Source organism: Uloborus diversus, chromosome 7 (assembly GCF_026930045.1).
Source record: "Uloborus diversus isolate 005 chromosome 7, Udiv.v.3.1, whole genome shotgun sequence".
Taxonomy (NCBI): domain Eukaryota; kingdom Metazoa; phylum Arthropoda; class Arachnida; order Araneae; family Uloboridae; genus Uloborus; species Uloborus diversus.
Genome location: NC_072737.1, coordinates 66269145 through 66275144, shown reverse-complemented (window position 1 = coordinate 66275144; position 6000 = coordinate 66269145).

Sequence of the window (6000 nt, the reverse complement as noted above, 5' to 3'; positions counted from 1 at the left end):
GTTCAAAATAAAATTTATTCGAATTACTCAGAACTTTTTTTTAAACACAAAACTGGACAAATTAAAAATTATCGATCTCACCTCCTCCCTAGGAATGCAATTAAAACGCTGTTACATGCCTCTCCCCTTTTTAAGTTCTGCGTACTTATTCGACAGCAGTGGCGGATCCAAGTGGGGGAGGGGGCTATAGCCCCCCTAGAGGTCCGAACTTACACAAAGTAAAATCGAAATTTCAGACTTTTAATACTGCAATACATTTGCGTATTCAAATATGCATTACATTTAAATATAACTATTGTATATAGTGGCATATTAATTGAAGGGGGGAGCTAGGAGACTGTAGCCCCTCCCATTGTCTCATTTGGTCAAAACTTAGAACAGATTGAATTGTTATCTACAATGGAATGGAAAGGCTCGGAGGAAATAGTTTCGTTCTGCAATCGTTTTTTTTTTTTAATCTGAAAGTTATTGATTTCAAATTAAGTCAGCCATACATATTTAACTGAGTTCCCAGGTTAAGGGGGCTATATCCCCCCCCCCCTCTCTACATGAGGTCCGAAATAACTCGAAACAAAACCGAAATTTTAAAGATTTCAAATACTTCAATACTTTTGCGAATTTAAGTATACATTATATTTAAATAAATGCATACACTGTGGCGTATTAATAGTGGATTTGGGGGGGGGGGGTAAAGTAACTGTTACTCTTTCTCCCATTCGGTAAAAACTTACAACATATTGCAATGTGATTTGCAATAGCATGGGAAGGGTTGGAGAAAATTGCTCCGTCCTAATGCTATTAAAGATTTTTAATTTGAAGTTATTAGTTTCAAATTAGAACAGTTATATATTTTACTTCGTTCTCAGGTTAACGGGGCTATAGCTCCCCTCGCCCCCACCCATGAGTTTAGAACTTACTCTGAACAAAACAGAATTTTCGAAGATTTTAAATACTGCAACACTTTCACAAAGAGAGCCTAAAACTGTTTTCAGGCCTCTAACTTCGGAAAATTTTGTTGGGTGAGCCCCTGCTTCCCCTTAATGTCATCAAAGATTACTTAAAATTGCATCTTTAGTGCACTATTTCCGAATATTTCTGGAGAAAATTCTCTAGCTTTTTTTTCCAATTTACATAATCATCACCACTTTTTTGGACAAACATAGAATGAAATTTAATTTTGACGTTTCAACTTCAAACTACTTCTTGTGTGAAGCTTTTCCTATTTATATTTATCGTCACCTGAGCTTAAAAACATGTTGTTGGAACGGAGAAGGGCTCCCGAACCTCCTTCCCTTAACAATACCATAAAAAACTTAATAATGCTTTCCTAGTTTTAATGTCAAAATTTTGCAGGGAAGTCCTCAAACACTCTCCGTTCCCTTAACGTGACTAAAACATTCATTTTTAGACAACCCATTCCATCAAAATATAAATTAAAATTGTATTTTCAGAACTTCAATATCAAAAAATGTCAGAAGACAGCCCCCGAACCCCAACGCGTCTTCTAGCATCGTCCAAGAGAACCTGAAATGCGTTTTAAAGACTTCGATTTAGAAAAAGTTCTTTAGAAGATCTCCGAACACTCACTCTTTTCCTAATATTACTATAAAAGATGGAATAAATTGAGTCTTTGAAACCTCAATTTTCAAATTTAGCCGAAGAAGAAACCTAAATTCTTCTCTAGACGCTTAACTTTAGTCTCTAAACGCAGCCAAAAATTGCACTTCTAAGACTTCAACTTTGATAAATTTCCGGACGGTCCTCCCTCCTAGCATCAGCACAGATAGCTTTAAACTTCGCTTTAGAAAATTCGTCGGGAGAATCCCCGAATCTTTCTTCTTCAAATACAACCTAAAAATGACTTCTTGAAAGAGATTTCGGGAGGGAAGGAAGTAGGAGGAGGCAGGGGCCTCTTCCCTCTATCTTTCCCAAACCTTAACCTTAAGTCACATCTTTAGGACCTCAATTTTGAAAAAATTCCAGAATAAAGACCTGACATAACTTTTGTGACTTAGGAGATCCCCCTAATGTTGACGAAGAAGGCGTACAGTTGAGTTTTTTTTCGAACTTTAGGGTTAAAAACTTCCAAAGACAGCCCATGAACTTTTTCCATTTCCCCAAACGAAACGCCACCAAGGACAGCCTTTTGAAGACTTAGTTTTGTTAGCACTCAAAACTTCCCATTTCCAAAACTTAACCAAACATCGACTAAAATTGCGTCTTTCAGAACTCCAATTTTGAAAAATTTTCAAATCAAATCACCAAAGTATTTCGCTCCTAACGTCCCCAAAGATAGCCTATAATCGTGTTTTCCCGAGTTCTACAGCGAAAAACTTTCAGAGATAGCCTCTGGACCTTCCCCATCACCTTAACGTTGTCACAGATAACATAAAATTGCGTTTTTAACCTTTTATTTATGCAAATTTTTGGAAAGAACATTCGAATCCCAAATATCGCTAAAGAAAGCTTGAAATTTATTATAGTATGGAAAAATACTCGGGAAGGAACTTCAACCCCATTTCGCCTAACTTAGCCACCAAAACGTTCCGAAAATTGCGTTTTTGACATTTTTTGAAATTTTTACGGGAGGGTCCTGACCCTCTTCACACATCCGCTTCTTTTACTACCTTTCTCTAGCAATAGCTGGGGTATAATGTTTATACCTAGGCTTTTATCTTCACTTTTTCGATAGGGAGCCATACCATGTTTGCACACCTCTTCCTGTAATGCGAATGTATTTTTATCTACCAATGTGATACTCTACTCAGCTTTATATGAGGTTTTTGATAGAGCATGGTTTTATAGTTACTTCAGACTCATGAGCACAAAGCGAGAGCACTATCTCTGTATGCTGTAACTGACGTTTCGATGTTTCCGTTTTAGCTCTGGCCATGGGGCGGTAAATTGTAGCTTTATATCCAACTGAGGTGCATATAGTGTTTTAAGACCTTTAAAATGTTCGCGAGACTATTTATATTCTTCAGTATACTATATAAGATTATTTCAAGTAAAAGAACATATTTAAAGTTCTAAATTTTCCGGGAGAGGCACCCCTTGTTGAGAAAATTTCATATTGTTTAAACAGAGGTGTCTGTTCCTTTAAGAGCAATGCCCCCCCCCCCCCCCCCCCCCCCCCCCCCCCCGAGATTGAGAGTACTCGCAAACACGACGAAAAAGATCCTTTAAAACAGTGACTCCCCACTTTAACTGAGGTTAGCCCCCTCCCTCCTGCTCGAGTTCTAGATCCTCGACTGTGCAACCCGCGATAGTTACAAATTTAACGGTTGTCCTTACTCTGGTGGGATTTTTTAGGCTTAATGTCCTCACTCAAGTAAGGATTCTAGGGGCGGACTAACGTACAAATTCTGATGAGGATTTATAGGGTCTGTTGACGCTATTTTTGGGACCCTTTGAGCTATATTTCTTTTTATTAATTCGGGATAGGGTTTTTTTTAACTATGTCGTCATTATTCTAACGGGAAATTTTGTATTGTTTTTTCTCTTTTATCTTAGCTTAATTGTTTTTTTTTTTTATTTTTATTTATTTATTTTATTTATTTATTTTTTTTTTTTTTGGCGCAAGAGCCTTAGTAGGCTTTACTGCGCTAATTGAGTCTGATTGTTGAACATAAGTACTTGATATAAATTTTTATTTCCTTGTTAGATAGTGCCGAGCGAGGCAGCTAGTAAAAAAAGTCAGGGAAATTATTTTTTACGAGTATCAAGAAAATCAAGGCAACTACGATATCTGCAGTAGCATAGGGTTTTTTGGAACTTCCAATATAATTGAAATATTTTTTGGGTGCAAAGCTCGAATTCAAGTACGACATTAATAGCAGTTTGGCAATTTTACGGCGAAGCACGTGTTCGTTTTGGGAATGCTTCCAAAACATAGTTTTTATTTGAAGTAGAAATAAAGAAAATTTAGTTAAAATACTGTGGAGATTTAAAGTTTCAAAATTATCTAGATAGATCAAAAAATATAAGTGATAGAAGTGACTTCTCGCGACCCAGGTGTTTAACTCATAAAACAGTTTCCAATACATTACAGATGTTTGTTTTAGTGTTTATTCTGGTACTGGAAGGTTTAAAAAACTGAAACCCGACTAAGGCAAAAAAAAAAAAAAAAAAAAAACAATGAAAGGGAAGAAACAAGGTAGGTGCTATTTGATATCATAGTCTTATGAGGTAAAACAAGTCAAATGACTTGTTCTACTCAATAAGACGATGATATCAAACAGCACTTACCTTGTTTTTTATCGTTTTTTTGGGCAATCACGATTGCTAATTGTTTTTACTTGACTGTCCTTGATGTTGTGGTTCCTTTTTCAAACCCCACCATCCTCTGCAGGTGCGACTCCTCCCGGTAGCCGCTTCTACTGGTCGGTGGCGTCCATGTCCTACACACAGGCACGTTCATACACTCACTCACACGCCAACGTACATACACACAAGTCTGCGCAAACACACAAGCCTACACATATACATACACAACTGTACACACATAACCAGCCAAGAGGAGCGCCAGGAGTCATTTCTATAGAAACAAGAGATTAGGGTAGTAACCAATAAGTAGTGTCCTGTTACAACTTGTGATTGCTAAAAACGTAATTTGAATTCAAAATTTCATAATTAAAATTATTATAAACCTAAAGTGTTTTTTGAGCAATCACGATTGCTTATTGTTCTCACTTGACTGTTTTGATATCCTATCATTTTATTTTCCCACCGCCACCCTCCACACCATTACCGTCTCCTCACGATGCTGCTCCTATAGCGAAAGCCGTCTCCGGGTTGCATCCATGTCCTACACACACGCGCATACATACACAACTATACACACACACATGCACGCACACACACAAACACATACACACAACTACCCACACATTCATGCTTGCACACAGACTCAAACACATATGCCTACACACACATACACATACCCCCCCCCCCCCACACACACATTCATACACACAACTACCCACACACTTATGCCAGCACACAGACACAAACACACATACCCCCCATCCCCACACACAAACACACACGTTTACATACACACACCTGATTGCGAAAAACATAATTTGAATTCAAGATGTCAAAATTCAAATTAATTTTTTTTTTTTTTTTTTTGAGCAACATTTTTAAATGCCTCCCCTATGTTTTGTCTTTTTCCTGTGATGCATAAGGCCATGCTTTACTTTTTTGAGCATCGTTTTTATTAATGTGTTGCATGCTGTCCCTTTTGAATTGACCTTAAAAGGGGGACTGGCATCAAGAGAGTGACGCAGGGCTCCCTTTTAAGTGGGATACAGAATATCTCCAACTTCAGGACTCCTGGGGTTCTCACCCATAGGATATTTTGTAAAATGGATATAAAGTGCTGCATTTTAAGCCTTATTAGGGGTAGTTGGATAAACAAAAATCTCAGAAAAAAATAGGCAAATAAATTTCAAAAAAAGTTATATACTTTAAATGCGCTTTGTACGTAAGTTAATGTTTTAAAAGAAATGGTGTACAGGTTTAAAAAATAGGTAATGAGAGAGTAACTTACTGCCCATTCGAACAATTCATAATTTATACACTTCATAAAAAATAAAATTGAAGCACACTTTGCTTAGGAATTTCAGACTTACCTGATTCTTTTCAATCTTATCAATTTTATCTCCCAAAAAGTGATTTTAGAAACAATTGTACCACCCCAGTGACAACTTTACTATTTGTCTTTAATGTTTGGTCTTATCAATTTAATCTCCAAAAAAAAAAGTCATTTTAGACACATTTTTACCACCCCAGTGACAGCTTTACTATTTGTATTTAATGTTTGGTGGGTTTTTTTTTTCTCCCATCAGAAAAGGACATTCACTATGCCCTTCATTTTCCATTTTAAACAATTCAAAAAAGAAAAAAATCATAATTTTTTGTTTTAAAATTTTGGAAGGTGTGTTGTTACTATATTAAGTTCTCCCAAAGCTGGGAGGGAGGGGGCATAAATCCGCT